Source organism: Schistocerca nitens, chromosome 2 (assembly GCF_023898315.1).
Source record: "Schistocerca nitens isolate TAMUIC-IGC-003100 chromosome 2, iqSchNite1.1, whole genome shotgun sequence".
NCBI lineage: Eukaryota > Metazoa > Arthropoda > Insecta > Orthoptera > Acrididae > Schistocerca > Schistocerca nitens.
This window is the reverse complement of record NC_064615.1, coordinates 341472579-341491412: the sequence shown is the minus strand read 5'-3', so window position 1 is coordinate 341491412 and position 18834 is coordinate 341472579. Positions and strand designations below refer to the sequence as shown.

General features: G+C 44.4%; 1 long non-coding RNA gene across 1 annotated transcript in view; it reads left to right on the top strand.

Annotated features, from left to right (window-relative positions):
* The window catches only part of LOC126234397 (uncharacterized), a 57467-nt gene that overhangs the window by 18412 nt on the left and 20221 nt on the right, over window positions 1-18834 (top strand). Inside the window, exon 2 of the long non-coding RNA XR_007544719.1 lies at window positions 5048-5217. This is a non-coding gene — a long non-coding RNA (uncharacterized LOC126234397). The remainder of the gene's footprint in view (window positions 1-5047; window positions 5218-18834) is intronic.

Genomic DNA, 18834 nt, shown 5'->3' with positions numbered 1-18834 from the left:
TGGTTCTTTCAGTTAATCCAGGTCCCATCTCCTTAAATTCCCACCTTTTTGCAGTTTCTTCAGTTTCAATCTGCAGTTCATAACCAATAGATTGTGGTCAGAATCCACATCTGCCCCTGGAAATGTCTTACAATTTAAAACCTGGTTCCTAAATCTCTGTCTTACCATTATATAATCTATCTGATACCTATTAGTATCTCCAGGATTCTTCCAGGTATACAACCTTCTTTTATGATTCTTGAACCAAGTGTTAGCTATGATTAAGTTATGCTCTGTGCAAAATTCTACAAGGCGGCTTCCTCTTTCATTTCTTCCCCCCAATCCATATTCACCTACTATGTTTCCTTCTCTCCCTTTTCCTACTGACGAATTCCAGTTACCCATGACTATTAAATTTTCGTCTCCCTTACTACCTGAATAATTTCTTTTATCTCGTCATACATTTCATCAATTTCTTCATCATCTGCAGAGGTAGTTGGCATATAAACTTGTATTACTGTAGTAGGCATGGGCTTTGTGTCTATCTTGGCCACAATAATGCGTTCACTATGCTGTTTGTAGTAGCTAACCCGCACTCCTATTTTTTTATTCATTATTAAACCTACTCCTGCATTGCCCCTATTTGATTTTGTATTTATAACCCTGTAATCACCTGACCAAAAGTCTTGTTCCTCCTGCCACCGAACTTCACTAATTCCCACTATATCTAACTTTAACCTCTCCATTTCCCTTTTTAAATTTTCTAACCTACCTGCCCGATTAAGGGATCTGACATTCCACGCTCCGATCCGTAGAACGCCAGTTTTCTTTCTCCTGATAACGACGTCCTCTTGAGTAGTCCCCGCCCGGAGATCCGAATGGGGGACTATTTTACCTCCGGAATATTTTACCCAAGAGGACGCCATCATCATTTAATCATACAGTAAAGCTGCATGTCCTCGGGAAAAATTACGGCTGTAGTTTCCCCTTGCTTTCAGCCGTTCGCAGTACCAGCACAGCAAGGCCGTTTTGGTTAATGTTACAAGGCCAGATCAGTCAATCATCCAGACTGTTGCCCCTGCAACTACTGAAAAGGCTGCTGCCCCTCTTCAGGAACCACATGTTTGTCTGGCCTCTCAACAGATACCTCTCCGTTGTGGTTGCACCTGCGGTACGGCCATCTGTATCGCTGAGGCACGCAAGCCTCCCCACCAACGGCAAGGTCCATGGTTCATGGGAGGTAACTGTCAGTGGCCGGTGCAATTCTCCATACTAGGAGACTTTGCAGTTTAACTCCTTAAGAGTTAAGATGAGCCTGTGAACAAGTGTTAACATAATTATTTTTACAATCGTCTCAGCGCGGCGCGAGTGGCCTTGCTCAAACATTCTATGATTTGCTGCAAGAGAAGAGCAAATTCTTCTGTCTGCATTTTGCCTATATCAAAGCTGGTGGCCACGCTTTTTCTTTCTGGCCAATGAGAGCGTTCATACTTGTTGTAACTCCATGCACTAGAGTTTCTGCGACCTGTCAAAAGCTTCGTTTCTTTCGTAGGGCAGAAACTAACTTCTGCTACCTAATACTGAGACAAACAGCTTTTTTCCACGCGAGTTTTAACACAGGTGGCCACAGTGAGTCACCAGTTTTTTCAGTTGGGCTTCTCCGGACGCCTATCTGCCATCTCCAGCTCTGTTCCTGCAAAAAGGCTTTCGGAAGGGTCATTGTTAAAATTAGGTACAAGGGCGATTTTTGCCTGCGGCCTGCACAGTGGCTGCAGCCTCGCATTGTGTTCGCTGGATGTCTCGCCGTGAAGGCTTTGGTCGAACATGAGACGAGCGATGCCGTCATAAAATTCTTCTTTCCTCTGAACTGAGACTCATAGCTCAGGTCTGGGAAATCACTTGCGTGCAATTACTAGTGCGAGTGTTAGTGGGTTATATCCACAAAATGTCGGTTTGTTTATTCGATTTGCCTATCAATAAAATTCATACATTTTCACGTAAATATGTTGTGTGACATATCAGTTTAACCGGAATTGTTTCAGGAATTCATTCTGTGTTATTTGACTGACGCCTTACGGAGCAGAATACAGCCTTGCTAACAACTTACAGAGTATAGACTGAGGTGACAGAAAACATGGGGTACCTCCTAATATCGTGTCGGACCTCCTCCTTTTCCCCAGCATAGTGGCCGGCCAGTGTGGCTGAGCGGTTCTAGGCGCTTCAGTCTGGAAGCGCGCGACCGCACCGGTCGCAGGTTCGAATCCTGCCTCGGGCATGGATGTGTGTGATGTCCTTAGGTTAGTTAGGTTTAAGTAGTTCTAAGTTCTAGGGGTCTGATGACCTCAGATGTTAAGTCCCATAGTGCTCAGAGCCATAGTGTGGCATAGTGTGGCAACTCGACATGGCATGGTCTAAACAAGTCTTTGGAAGTTTCTGCATAAATATTGAGCCTTGCTGCCTGCTCCACAATTGTGAAAATGTTGCCGGTACAGGATTTTGTGCATGAACGGACCTCTCAATTGTGTCACATTAATGTTGGATGGGATTCATGTGAGGCAATCTGGGTGGCCATGTCACTCAATCAAATTGACCAGAACGCTCTCCAAACCAACTGGGAAAAACTGCGGCTCAGTGACAATTCCATCATTGTTTGGGAACAAGGAGTCCATGAATGGCATCAAATGGTCTCCAGAACCACTTAGTCAATTAGTGGTCCAGCTGGACCAGAGGACCCAGTCCATTCCATGCAAACACAGCCGACACCATTATGGAGCCACCACAGGCTTGCACAGTGCCTTATTGACAACGTGAGTCATGGCCTCATGGAGTCTGTGGAACACTTGAACCCTACCATCAAGCTGGAATCAGGACTCGTCTGACAAGGCAACAGTTTTCCAGTCGTCTAGGGTCCAACCGAAATGGTGGCAGGCCCTGGACAGGCACTGCAAGTTATGTCGTGCTCTAAGCAAAGACACGTGGGCCAGTTGTCTGCTGCCATAGCCCATAACGCCTAATTTCGTCGCATTGTCCTAATGAATACGTTTGTCGTATGTCCCACTTTGATTTCTATGGTTAATTCAGGGAATGCTGCTTGTCGATTAGCACTGACAACTCTACGCAAATTCTGCTGCCCTCGGTTGTTAAGTGAGGGCTGTCAGCCACAGAGTTGTCCATGGTGAGAGGTAATACCAGAAATTTGGTATTCTTGACACACTCTTGTCACTATTGATCTCAGAATATTGAATTCCCTAACGATATCTGAAGTAGAATGTCCCATGCATTTAGGTCCAACTACCATTCAACGTTCAGAGACAGTTAATTTCCGTCGTGGGCCCAGAACCACGTCGGAAACCTTTTCATGTGAATCACCTGAATACAAATGATAACTTTGCCATTGTGCTGCCCTTTTATACCTTTTGTACGTGATACTAACGCCATGCGCATGTGTGCATATCGCTATTCCATGACTTTTGTCATCTCAGTGTAGTACTGCTTGTTGTCTGTGAATTTAGAGCAGACCAAAACAATGTTTGTCTAAGGACCCGTTTCAGAACTAAACTACATAAAAATTACATTAATACTGATGGTGACGTAGTAGTTAAAATAGAAGGTGTATCAAAAAGAATCATCTGATTGGCACGTCTATATTTCTGAAACTAATAAACATATATAATGAATTTTGTTTTTCCATGAATGGGAAACACAAAAAGTTTTATATTCATAAATTTTCATAGGTGTTCAATATGCCCATCTTGAGATGCACGGCGTATGTTACTGTGACATGCAAATTGTTCCCACACTGCAGAGAGCACATCTTGAGTTACAGCTTCCACAGCTGCTGATATGCGATGTCTCAGTTCATTCATTTTTGTTGGTGACGGAGACACATAGACTCTTTAATGAACCTGTGCAAGAAATAATCACATACAGTCAAGTAAGATGACCTTTGAGGTCAATAATGTAAGGTTGAACTATCTGGTCCAGTGTGACCGATCCATCGTTCACTAATCCTTTCATTTAAAAATTTCCACAATACCAGATGCCAGTGTGGCGGTGCCCCATCCTGTTGGTAAATGGAGTCGTTCGAATCCGTCTCCAACTGTGGGAAAAGAAAGTTCTTAAACATATCGAAATATGTACTTCCTGTAACAGCGTTCTCGGCAAATGAAAATGGACCACACATCTCTTCCCGTGGAACTGCCCAAAACACATTAAATTTTGGAGAGTCCCTCCCATGTTGTACAACTTCATGTAGCTGTCCCATATCCCATATTCTCACATTATAACGGTTCACCTTTCCTTTAAATGGAATGTTGCCTCGTCACTAAACACTAAGTGTGGAAGGAAACTGTCTTACTCCATCTTGTCAAGAACGAAAAAGTACTCCCCATGTTGTTGTTTGTCACCTTCACAAAGACCGTGCTGTAGCTGAATTTTGTATGGTTTCATGTGTAAACATCGACGGAACACACGCCAGACGGACATCGGAGACATGATGAACTGTCGAGCTGCACGGCGACCGCATTTCTGCGGACTCCTTGTGAAACTATGACGGATGCGTTCGACGTCTTTGTCAGACACTGAGGGACGGCCCGGCGATTTGCCTTTGCACAAACAACCTGTTTCTGGGAACTGTTCATGCCATTTTCTAATGCTCTGTGCTGTAGGAAGAACCACACCAAACCTAGTACGAATGTCACGCTGAACAGTTATTACTGACTCGCACTGCGCAAAACGTAGAACACAAAACGCTTTTTGTTGTCCCGACACCATTTTTACTAAAACTAAAGTGGGCGCACACTGCTGTTACCTAGCGGGAGCCATGTAACACTCGAGAGTTTACTCTTTCCAACAGTGTGTTGTTCCCTCATATATCTCAAATAACATAACAGTTATGATTTATTAAAATTGGATGATTCTTTTTGATACACCCTGTACCCTGTATACTCTTATGCACAGCACTGAAGAACACAATTCGCTGGAGATTGTTTGACACAGCCATAACAGGTGGTGGCTTCGCTACGGGGGACGGCCACGGACACTGAGACGAGTACTGTTGCCGTTTCAGGGGGCATAAAGACGACTTACAACATCTGCTGGCTGGGCAACTGGGCGTGCGACTGCTACTGCAACTTGTTCGGCCAGCCGGGCTTCCAGGTGGGGCAGTGCGTCGCCGGGGACTGCCTCTGCACTTCCGGATAGCGAACCAGTGACTGGAACTGCGCTTCGACACCACAGGTAACCGCGTGCTACTGCCATCAATATCTTAAATGTGTGACGTGCCGTGTTCTGTTCCTTCTTAAATTACATATTCAGCTCCGAGCTGCAGGTGCCCACGTGACACAGCTGATGTTACTGCAAGTTGAAAAAGATTATATATATATATATATATATATATATATATATATATATATCCTTCATACCTCCTCTGTGTTACCACAGATGACATGTCACAGATCTCATTTGTACTAAGATTACAGTACACGTGAGATGCCTATTTGCTTCCACAGCCCTGAGTGGAACGCATAAGTTCTAATGAGCGTTCACCAAACTGCAGTCTTCTATAGTCGTTGTCCCCTGTGCAGAAAACAGCACGTAGGTTGTGAATCAGTTATATTGAGTCTGTAACTCTTAGCGAGGAATTGATATTATTCAATAATTAAATTTCCAATTTGTTTATATGGGATGCCACTCGCTTTTTCTTGGCAGAACACGAGAAATTGCACATTATATTTTCCGCTTCAATTACAAACAATTTTCATTCTTCAACAAAATAATGAACTGCTTCTTAATTAGTATGGTGATGTTCTCAAGTATATGTCCAAATAACCAGAGTTGGCTAATAAAATCTTAACACCGACTGTGGCAGACAACACATCTATCCTCCGAGGCTACCCAACCGGCTCTATTCACAAACCAGACACTGCAAATTAAATCCTGATAACCGCCGTAGAAAACATGTCCGTCCTCCGAGACTGCCGAACCAGCCATGATCTTACAGCCGAACCACTTCGCCCGCCATCCAAGCTAGGCGCAATCCGAATATCACCGAAATGCTTCGCCTGCCTTTTCGTTAAGCAGTTGTTTATTATTCTGATGGCTATTAATTCTTGTGATATAGTGGAATGATAGCACGCTTTAGTTTGAAATACACTTCTGGCCATTAAAATTGTTACACCACGAATATGACGTGCTACAGACGCGAAATTTAACCGACAAGAAGAAGATGCTGTAATATGCAAATGATTAGCTTTTCACAGCATTCACATAAGGTTGGCGCAGGTGGCGACACCTACAACGTGCTAAAAAATGGTTCAAATTGGCTCTGAGCACTATGGGACTTAACTTCTGAGGTCATCATTCCCCTACAACTTAGAATTACTTAAACCTAACTAACCTAAGGACATCACACACATCCATGCTCGAGGCAGGATTCGAACGTGCGACCGTAGCGGTTGAGCGGTTCCAGACTGTAGCGCCTAGAACCGCTCGGCCACCCCGGCAGGCACAACGTGCTAACATGAGGAAAGTTTCCAACCGATTTGGCATGAACAAACAGCAGTTGACGGGCGTTGCCTGGTGAAACGTTGTTGTGATTCCTCGTGTAAGGAGGAGAAATGCGTACCATCACGTTTCCGACTTTGATAAAGGTCGGATTGTAGCCTATCACGATTGCGGTTTATCGTATCGCGACATTGCTGCTCGCGTTGGTCGAGATCCAATGACTGTTAGCAAAATATGGAATCGGTGGGTTCAGGAGGGTAATATGGGCAGTCGAGATGACAAGCATCTTATCCGCATGGCTGTAACGGATCGTGCAGCCACGTCTCGATCCCTGAGTCAACGGATGGGGACGTTTGCAAGACAACAACCATCTGCATGAACAGTTCGACCACGGACTATCAGCTCGGAGACCATTGCTGCGGTTACCTTGACGCTGCATCACAGACAGGAGCGCCTGCGATGGTGTACTCAACGACGAACCTGGGTGCATGAATGGCAAAACGTCATTTTTTTCGCATGAATCCAGGTTCTGTTTACAGCATCATGATGGTCGCATCCGTGTTTGGCGATATCGCTGTGAATGCACATTTGGAAGCGCTTATTCGTCATCGCCATACTGGCGTATCACCCGGCGTGATGGTATGGGGTACCATTGGTTACACGTCTCGGTCACCTCTTGTTCGCATTGACGGCACTTTCAACAGTGGACGTTACATTTCAAATGTGTTACGACCCGTGGCTCTACCCTTCATTCGATCCCTACGAAACCCTACATTTCAGCAGCATAATGCACGATCGCTTGTTGCAGGTCCTGTACGGGGCTTGCTGGATACAGAAAATGTTCGACTGCTGCCCTGGCCAGCACATTCTCCAGATCTCTCACAAACTGAAAACGTCTGGTCAATGGTGGCCGAGCAACTGGCTCGTCACAATACGCCAATCACTACTCTTGATGAACTTTGGTATCGTGTTGAAGCTGCATGGGCAGCTGTACCTGTACACGCCATCCAAGCTCTGTTTGACTTAATGCCCAGGCATATCAAGGCCGTTATTACGGCCAGAGGTGGTTGTTCTGGGTACTGATTTCTCAGGATCTATGCACCCAAATTGCGTGAAAATGTAATCACATGTCAGTTCTAGTATAATATATTTGTCCAATGAATACCCGTTTATCGTCTGCATTTCTTCTTGGTGTAGCAATTTTAATGGCCAGTAGTGTAGAAGTAAATACGCTGTTTAATATGTGTACTACTAATAAGAGAAGATTATCATCCTGGCGCGCAACTTCCGAATGCAGCAGCCAATCGCGGAGAAGGATCACAATGTAAGCAATCTTTCTCACGATACCCGTACAGAACAAACCCTCTGTTTCGGTACCCTGCACCACATTACGTCATCTTGCCACTGTTGCCTTCTCAACTGGTCTTAGAAGAGCTTCTTGTACCTGAATATGATGATGCAAAGCCATAAATATTAAATGTGACATAGTTCTCCATGTAAGTTATATATTTCTTACGAGGCCTCTGATCCGATGAAAACAACACAATTTTATTACAAAGTGACGTCAGTACTGAAGTACTCGTACCGTTACCTCACTTCAGAATATCTTCCCAGTGCTGCCGCATCTGCATCTAAGCCTATATCCACATTCTGCAGACGATCGTGAACTACATGGCAGAGAGTATTTTCCAGAGTATCACGTATTAGAGTTTCATCCCGTTCCATTCATGCATTGAGCACTAGAAGAATGACCTCTGTCCGCATAGTAATTCACCTAATCTTAATACCACATAATGAAAATGAAAGCTACAATATGGCTAACTGCAATAAGGTCTGTTTGAGCTTCATTACCATTATCAAGTGAACTTCAAAAATAACTTTGATGTAATTAGCCACACGTAAATCGTGGCTTTTTTTACATGTAGAACCGCAGTGAAGAACTGTCAAAATACTGAATTGACAAAATGTATTTTTTACGCTTTGTAACTACAAAAAATATAACATAACATACCCGCGATTTACATGTGGTTATTCTTACCAATGCCAACGGCCTTGCCGCAGTGGTAACACCGGTTCCCGTCAGATCACCGATGTTAAGCGTTGTCAGGCTGGGATAGCACAGTCTGCCGAGCGCTCTTGGCAAGTGGGGTGCACTCAGCCCTTGTAAGGCAAACTGAGGAGCTACTTGAGTGAGAAGTAGCGGCTCCGGTCTCGTAAACTGACATACGGCCGGGAGAGTGGTGTGCTGACCACAAGCCCCTCCATATCCGCATCCAGTGACGCCTATGGTCTGAGGATGACACGGCGACCAGTCGGTACCGTTCGGCGTTCATGGCCTGTTCGGGAGGACTCTAGTCTACTCTTACCAATGTTATTTTTGCAGTTCGCTTGATAAAGGCATTACGCCGAATCAGGCCTGTCGTGCAAGATATTAAATATATTAACTTATTGCAGCTAGTTTTGGAGCTTTAATTTTCATTTTGCGGCGGCCCAACAGAACGTAAAATAATATAATCTTGTCTTCTTGTTCCTTACAGGAGCAATAGGCGGTAGTACATTCTTTATTCTGCTCCTAATATCGGTTACATCGTTGATACAGTAGTTGCAATGCCTGTGTTTATACAGTGTCCATATCTTCACAGTTGAATGCCCATCAGACTGCTACCACGTCTGAAGGAACAGACGCTGTCACTGACAATTGCAACTGTAGTAAACATTAGACAGCTGTGGTAAACAATAGATTCGCATTCTGCTACTATGCACTGACGTCAGCTGTCAGAGCGGACTTGAAACCGTACTCCCCACTAATCACGAGCGGTCGCCTCAACCTCTTCAGCTACCCGAGCACGCCTACAGGACATATCTAAACTTCTATACGTCACGTAGTCACATCACACAGTTTTGATTTCTGCACAGGAAGATACATATTATATCACTAAATTACCATACCCACAGGACAGGACAAATAGTTTATTTGCACTTGAACATACTAATTTATTCACTTGATAAACATAACAAGAGTAAAGAAAACATTAAAAATAGAGAAAGTCAAACATTAAGTTTAGAACTTAATTCCCAGCTAAATACGCCATTCAATCCCACGCCTTAAGGGCAAAACAAATTTAATTTAAAATCAGTTGAATGCCAATCACATAAGACTCAAAACAGGAATTTGAATTTTTAAAAGGCAGAAGGCCTTATCCTAAAATTTCTTTACATCAGGCTAAAGGCCCAAACAATCTCACGCCTTAAGGGCAAAACAAATTTAATTTAAAATTGGCTAGAACCCATACATAAACGAACAACAAGGACAAATAAGAAAAGGCAGCACATCAAGCAGCGCTCAGAAGTTTCCAAGGGTCGGCCTGGAATTCAAACACTAATGCTCCCTTAGGTGAGACACGCAGTTCGCCAAACAATTTTCAATCTGACGGCAACCCAACCGACAGACAGTCAACTGACCTAGCGACAGGATAACTTCTGCTCCACCCAACTAGCATACAACAGGGAGTTCAATCGAACAACGCAGAAGGTATCAGCTCCCACAACTGTCAAACTATACGCCATGATGGACAGCCACAACGTGACGAGTAATATACTCTGCCTGAATTTACGTCAATGAGCAGGGAAGGTAACTGGAACATTTACGGCCACAAGGCAGAAGATTCCGCTGGTGAACTTTAATTCAAAATAATCATGTTAAGTTAAACTCCACAGGAGGGTGGCTAGAATTTCACCAACTTGAAAACACACTTTTTTGCTAGCGGGAATGTTCCAACAGCCCACAACGAAATTCAAACGACACAGTGTGAACAGTTGGGGCTGGCAGATAAAGTAAGTAAAGACTCAACTTTAGTGTCTGGGGTTGGTGAGCCACGGACCGTGTAGCAGTGGGAACAGCCCCTCACACTCCGAATGCACTTGGGACGCCGCCAGCGGCCCCAGCCAGACAGGCGCCACGGAGACTTCCTCTCTGCTCCACTCCAACTGACCAACTGCCCGCACACGGCGCAGCCGGAAACTATAAGCGCGAGGCCAAAGATATTTGAAGGGTGTGAATATCGATACACACTGCTGCTGCCACTCGCGGAGAGAGAGGATAATAGCATAATCGCGATAACTGTGGGAGACTAATCACAGAATAGCAACCAAGGTTTAATGCAAAGCATAACACGAGTCAGCCAAGGCTCAATCCCCATTGAGGCATTGTGACGATCAATGATATTTCCATGTCTCGACAGACCAAAATGATGAGCAGGAATCACGAATTGTGCGATCATAAGGGTTGTTACGTGACATACCTCTAAATGGGAGAGGTTCGGCCCTGGAGGCGTGTTCAGATAGTCAGACCGCTCACGATAATCAGGAAATCTGGGTTCGGCTCAAATTTTCATGTCTCACAAAGAGCTGACGTCAGTGCATAGTAGCTGAATTCGAATCTATTTCTCAATACTGTTTCCTGAAACTTTGTAACTAGGTTTTCGTTGGATATTTAACAGTCTTTTTTCAAGCATCTGCCAGTTTAGGTTATTATGGGCCAGACAAACCAGTGACCATTCATGCTGACCTCCTTTGCATAGGTTCAGCAACCTGTATCAGTCGTATTTGGTATGGATTCCTCACATTTGACCGATAATAGAGGATGGTGTTGCTCGAGTGTTTTGTAAGCAATGTCCCTTGTGAACTAACTGCACGTACTTTATTGCAACTGTGCATGTGTGATTATTCCATTTGATGTCCCTACTAATTGTTATACCAGATATTTGTACGAGTTGTATTTCCTGTTGCCACTTGCTGATGCTGTAGCCACAGCATACAACTGTAACTTTTGTGTGTGTACGGTATTACATTTCTGAACATTCAATCTTTGCATCACTTTGAAATATTATCAAGCTCTGACTGAATGCTTCTGAATGAATGCTTCTCTCAGACAGGAATTCTTTAAAAAAAAATGAATCATCTGCAAAAATTCTGTCGTTACTAATGCTACTGATTACGAGGTCATTAATGTACCACAAGAACAATAATGGTCCCAAAGGCATTCCTGAAGTTACGTCGACATCTGTCAATGACTACGTCCTCATTAACAATAAATCCTCAATCCAGTCGCAGTTTTAGTGTAATACCGGATTTGATCGTACTTTTCGTTAGTAAATGTTGGTGCGATACTAACAAGGCACCCGTTGACTGCAAGGCTGCAAGTTCAGTCTTCAGTAAGGCACATTTGAAAGTGTTCTGTTGACAATTATGACAGGACAAATATTAGCTGCAGAGATCAACCCACTATGGGATGAATGGATTATACTTTACCAAAATGGACATCGTCAACATTAAAAAAATGTTCAAAACAAACCATTAGCTTGCACCACGAACACCGAATGAAAACTGGCGCCCCCAGTGATCACAAAGGGTTCGCTCCATCAAGATTGAAGACGAGATCCTTTGGAGTTACAAAGCGTGCAAGACGTTCAGCTAAGTATCCACCTTTAAAAATGCATATCGAATCATATTGGCGTAACGGGTTGATGCGAATTGACGGAACTGATGGCAGGCAACCGAATGCGAAACCGTCTGTCGTGGAGCTTATGGTGAAACTGGCTGTCCTTTAAGGTGTAGCTGCAGATAGTGCTATAGAATGCTTTATAGGCACAAAAAAAAAACATCCAAAGGCTGAATTTGTCCAGTGGTACCAGGTGGCATGAATTGCAATGTCACACACTTTTCAGGAGGGAGAGTTTATTCCAAGGTGGTATGATTTGTATACACAGACCAGGAGTCAAGCAAAAGCAAGTTATTTTGATCAGCTATTGGCCAAAGCAGTGCTCATACCATAGTTGTAGTACTCTTACACCCATTTTTCCACTCTTTCTTGTGACGTAAATATTCCCTGCTGCCCTTGCAAGTTGACGCACACGAGAAAGAATCGTACGGGGCAGAGGATTCGGTACCTCCAGTCCCGCCACCTGTTGCCATTAGCAGGCAGTATTGTGACTGAATGGTAGACAATACGTGGGACGTCGAATGCCGTAAACATCATTAGCCTTTGGCGACCACGCACTCAAGAAATTCATTGAGACTTAAATAGCTGTCGGAGGTCAGAAATTCTGCATCTACCTCACTGCGTTGATCCACGCCTTTTAAAGACGTCATATGGGAAACCGCGAGTTGGATTGCGCATGACTGCTGTTTTTGGAATCCATGCTGACTGACGCGGAGAAGTCTATTCTGTTCGAGGTATCTCTTTACGTTTGAACTCATAAAAAGACAATAAAATATTCTAATCTCAAGGTGAAATTAGTATTCTTAATTATTTGAGGGTTAAATCTAAATGAGCGCCTCTTACTTCTCATAGCAGTAACAAAACGTACTTCAGAACTCTTGCATCCAGGGTGGAGGAAAACAGAGCTTCTACTTGGATATCAGTACGGTAAGATCAGTGACTTCGTTTCCCGTCGTAGCCAACGCTAGACGACGGAACGTAGTCTATTCAGTTGACGACATTTTGTTCATCAGTTTATGATACAACATCTTCAGCAAGGCTCTTCAAACTGTCCCAACCCAGTGTATGTACGAACGTCCAGTCTGGCTTCCATCTCAAATATTCCGCAGACGTACAGCATGGGAACCTCACGAGCCTTGATTGTTTAGAGGTGAAAGAACACCGTTCAGCTATATTTGTCTCCCTAAATCCTGAAAACTACAAACATGTACACTTCAAACCAATTACGTCTGCCTTAAAGCTTCCATCCTGATATACTGTGCCTCTTTTGTTACAGCTAACCACACTTGACCCCATACCTTCCATGCAGCCACAGCAATGCACCGAGGATCAGCTCTTCCCCTCTCCTCTACTTATTTTAAATGGCTGATGCACCCTATCGACTTGTCTCCATTTATGTGCTACGCTGGACCCACGACGCTACTTTCCTTTTGCAACACTCAACCCTTCAACCTTCCCAAAGGTCGCTCCAAACTCACCTCAATGCATCCCCTGATGTAACTAATAGTACCTTAATTAGTTCTGTGAAAGCCCAGATTTAATCATAGAACGCACTGTTCAGCATTACCACCTCACCATCCATAACCAGTCCGCCCAGTTTACTAATGCACCAAAATATCTTTGACTGAACGAAAAACTAACCTGTCAGACCCTGATAGCCCAGAGCAGACTAAAAATAATAGAAGTATACAGGGATCTCACACTTCCACAATTCTCTACACTTAAAAAAGCCCTATCCCGCCCATCCTTATTTTACCGACATAGCTTCAGTCTCCGCAACCCCTAAAATTTTCCATTTCACGAGTCCTTACAGGTTTCTGCGCAATTCGTGACAGTAAGCCAGATATGTTTTGGAAGGATTGGGTTTAAACCCCCATCGCATAATCCATATTCTGGTTTCCCGACATTTCCCTATTCACTGCAGAAAGTCCTTAAAAAGTTCACAGACGTTTTCGAAACTCCATCATAGTTTAAAACGATGCGGCGCACCTGCACTCAGTTCCGAAAACTTGCATCACCAACTGAGCTATTCAGGGAATACTCAAAACTTCAGAACTTCAATTCCACCAGCACCATTTTGGTATTTCTCAAACTTCAGAGGATGTCTCTTGAATGCCTTGCTGGACCAACATTCTTTGAAGAAAATCTATCGTTGAAAGTATAATTCAGCTCACATCTTTAATCGGTTAGGAAGTTACAAAACAGCGCGCCAGTGTGAAGTGTAAGATTCTGAAGGTCAGAGACACTTTTTCCTAGTTTTGTCCACTTTGCTTGGTATGAGTCCATGTTGCGACACTGCTGGCACTTCGGTTGGTTAATTCATCAGCAAGGATGTGATTATGGTCTCGGTTGGGCACAGATAGTTATTTAATCAACTGATAAGGAGTTGTGCCACATAAGAAACACATTCACTTATTTATAACGCACTTTATAAAATATGCAAGTTTCTTTCCATGTGCCATTCTGTCACTAAATGAAACTGTTATCCAGCTAATATAGCGCTGCAATGCCCCCCTTTATAAAATTAAAATTCAGTTCGAGGTAATGGCGCAGGAAGTGCTTCAACGTATCGCGTTTAGCACCAGAGGGAATCCTCGACAACCGACAACAAAAAAATAGAATGATTACGAGAGCCAAAGAGTAGTTTCAATCTATTCTGTTAACCCTTCTATATAATTTTATTGATTCGAAAAGCTTCAGTATTTCAATATTACAAAAAATCTATGTAAGTGAGATTATAGAATCCATACCAGATGAGCCGATACTGCATTTCTAACGACTTCCTGACGGACTACCTTTCATTCTTCTTTTGCCGGTACTTCATCGATAATGATTGCTGGATACAAACTGACTAATTTGTAAGTGAAGTTGCTCCTCTGCACAGCCTTTTTTTTTTATTATTCGCCTGCACTCAGGGAAACATTCCCCGTAGTATCGTCTTTTTAGAAGGCTACAACCGTTGGTCCTAGCCGCAGCGATGGGAGATGTCTGACTTTCGTAGAGTGCGTACAAGACTACGAGGGTTGGAACTTAAATAGTGGCAACTATTTATTTAAAACCGATACAAAAAAGTTACATGTTTGCACCTTTTATTGTCTTTCAAAGTAGTCACCAGCGTCGTGTAAAACCCGTTGCCAGCGATGTGGAAGGCGTAGTGTACCGTTAGTAGCCAGTTCCCTTGATGGTGCGATTGGAGAGGCCTACTGCCTGTCGAATCTCTGGAACAGTTCTGAAGCGATTGCCACGAAGTGGTTCCTTCAAGCCGGCTGCTGTGGCCGACCGGTTCTAGACGCTTCAGTCCGGAACCGCGCTGCTGCTAGGGTCGCAGGTTCGAATCCTACCTCGGGCATGGATGTGTGTAATGTCCTTAGGTTAGTTAGGTTTAAGTAGTTCTATGTCTAGGGGACTGATGACCTCAGATGTTAAGTCCCATAGTGCTCAGAGCCACTTGAACAATTTTTGGTTCCTTCATCTTCGGAATCAAATCAATATCACAAGGGCTTACGTCCGGGGAGTATGGTGGATGGTACAGTTGTTCCCAGTCCCATCAACCGAACAGAGCAGCCACAGCTTGTGCTGTATGCTCCTGCGCAATATCGTGTAAAATGATGGGTGGGTTGAGCAGAAAGTGTCGCCGCTTCTTCCGCAAAGTTGGTAGCAGGTGATGCTCCAAAAACGAACAGTAATACTGTGCACTGACGGTCTGCCATGGAGGAACGTAATGCGTTAGGATAACACCATCACAATTGACACGAGAATCACCATAACTTTAGACTGCTCCATTCGCACCATCAACAGAACAGGCTCTGCTAACGGTGTACCACGCCTTCCACATCGCTGGCAACGGGTTCTACACAACGCTGGTGACTACTTTGAAGGACAGTAACAGGTGCAAACATGCAACTCTTTTGTATCGGTTTTAAATAAATAGTTGCCACTGTTTAAGTTCCAACCCTCGTATTTGGCCACTAGCTGCACAGACGGCGTGGTAAGGGAGGGGAGCGCTGGTGGCGGTTTTTTGCGGACGGGACACTGCAATAGGAGAGGTGTACTTGTAAAGCTGAAGCCGTTACACAAAACCCTGTCTCGCAGAACTTAGCTACAGCTAGCGAGTTTGCAAACGATCGTATTGATAGGTCATGCCAATACGACGAATTATTCGAAAAGTCAACCGTTCATTATTAAAAACACAGTGGGTTAAAGGATTACGCTGAAATTTCAGCGCCGGCCGTTGGTGGCCGAGCGGTTCTGGCGCTACAGTCTGGAACCGCGCGACCGCTACGGTCGCAGGTTCGAATCCTGCCTCGGGCATGGATGTGTGTGTTGTCCTTAGGTTAGTTAGTTTTAAGTAGTTCTAAGTTCTAGGGGACTTACGACCTCAGCAGTTGAGTCCCATAGTCCTCAGAGCCATTTGAACCATTTTTTGAGATTTCAGCAGAAGGGACGATTTATTTTCAACGGAATTATTTTTCTTTCTTTTGTTGTCGTGTTGATATTAACTTCTCTTGCCAAAACACAGAAGGGGTAAACAATTTCACCTCTCTAAGGTACTAACGCAGTTCCGATTGCAACAGAATCCTGAAACAACCTGTTATTAAATTAATAATTCATGACATGTCAAGTCAATAGCTTATGAAAAGCTCATGGTCTGTATGTCTGTATAAAAATAAATGTGTGATTTCTTCACTTATATTGTTACAAATCCGTATTGATTATCAATATCCCTTAAAATCATTACGTTATTCCACCGAAAAAATCTATCGCCACACATATATCACAGAATATAAGAAAGTTTTGTATGTTTACGAGGCGATCAAAAAGTTTTCGTTCGAAAGCTGTATAGTCTAGAATCGGAACGCCAATACTTAAAATCGCCGTGAGTATTGAGGCAATCAGTTCACCGACGCAACAGTCGAAGATACCCGTTTGGTAAAACATCGTGTCCTGCTACGTGAAGAAGTCCGTAACTGCCTTGCGAACATCTCTGTCCGACAGCGATCGTTGACCCTTCAAGGCCTTTTTTAGGGGATCGGAGGTATGATAATCGCTTAGGGACAGATGAGGAATATAGACGGGGTCTCCCACTGGAGGCGGAATAAAAATGGCTCTGAGCACTATGGGACAACTTGTGACGTCATTAGTCCCCTAGAACTTAGAACTACTTAAACCTAACTAACCTAAGGACATCACACACATCCATGCCCGAGGCAGGATTCGAACCTGCGACCGTATCGATCGCGCGGTTCCAGACTGTAGCGCCTAGAACCGCTCGGCCACTCCGGCCGGCGGAGGTGGAATAACTTCTGCATTACGACGTTTGCGATATGGGGACATGCGTTGTAGTGAAGCAGCAGTACCCCTTGTCACAGTAATTAAAGAACAAGGTGAACATCAACTTCGCAGCAGGTGGCTGGCTTTTGAACGTTTTGGGACGCGAGACGATGGATGACACCACTGCATCGTCGACGCTTTCGACTCTGGTTCCCAGCGATAGCGCTATCTTTCGTGGCCTGCAACGACACATGCATTTCGGAAAGACGCGAATGCCACACTGATCCCCAGCTTACATACCGGCTCTTATACACCGATCAGCCAAAACCTGTGACCACTGCCCACCGCCACGTTGGATGCCGCCCGGTGGCGTTGCGGTAATAAAACTATGTAAGCAGAGGAGACACGGGCGCGGATCATCCTGGCGAAGATATAGGTTGCAAATGCGGAAATCCATTAAGGTAAGTGTCTTTGACAAAGGGCAGATTAGTATTACGTAGAACCTGTGAACGAGTATCACGAAAACGGCGAAGCTGGTCGAATGTTCACGTGCTACTGTCGTGAGCATCTACGGAAAGAGGTAGAAGGACAGTGAAACTACCACGAGCCGCTAAATGGTTGGATGTCCACGACTCTTCACAGAACGTGGGGTTCCGAGGCTTGTCTGCTCTGTAGAGTCGGACAGACGGTGATCTGTAGCATCTCTGCTGAAATGGCACAACGCTGGTGAACGCACAAGTGTTTCAGAACACACCATTTATCGTACTGTGTTGAACATGGAGCTCTGCAGCAGACCACCCCTACGTGTTCACATGTTGACCAACAACATCGTCAATTACAACTACAGTAGGCTCTCGGGGGTTCAGCATTCGTTGGCTGGGTACGGGCTTGGCGACCCTGGGGTTCCTGAGCTGGGGACTGGTAAGCGCCTCCAGTCCCCTGTCATCGTAAGCACTGGCCATGCTTCAGCGACCACTATAAGATGCGGCAGTGGAACATTATGTGTTACAGGGAATGGGTGTCTTGGCTTGACCACCCAGATCGCGAGGGTGGTAAAAACCTCTATAAAAAGCACCTCAGTCTCAAGGTGTGCTGCACGTTGATGAGATGTATGGTTGTTGAGGTGGAACAGTCGTTAGTGGGCAACTTCTGTGAAACCTGCCACCCCTGAGTTGCATAAGGCTTACCAAGGCATGCAGGGCTCTGTATAGGTGGACTTTTATTTCCATAGCTACTCCTGGGACGGAGATGGATCCTTCAAAGGTTTCTCTTCCACCTCTCAGCGGATGGGAGGGCACTGGTAGGTATCAGCACGCAATCAAATAAAAGGGCTCGAGTAGCCAGCCTCCCGCGCTCAGGGGTATTAAAGAATTCTAGTGGGTTTACTAACAGAATGCATGCTGCTGGCTAGAGCGTGTTTTTATTCGTTAAAAGGAAAGACGGAAGTTTTGTAAAAGTATCGCCTTTTTACATACAAAAGGGTTTAAACGATATTTCAGGTACTTTTAAAATCAGTTAAGCAGTTACAAACTGGGACACTGTTCGTGGAAACATCAAGTTCCCAACAAGTAACAAATCTA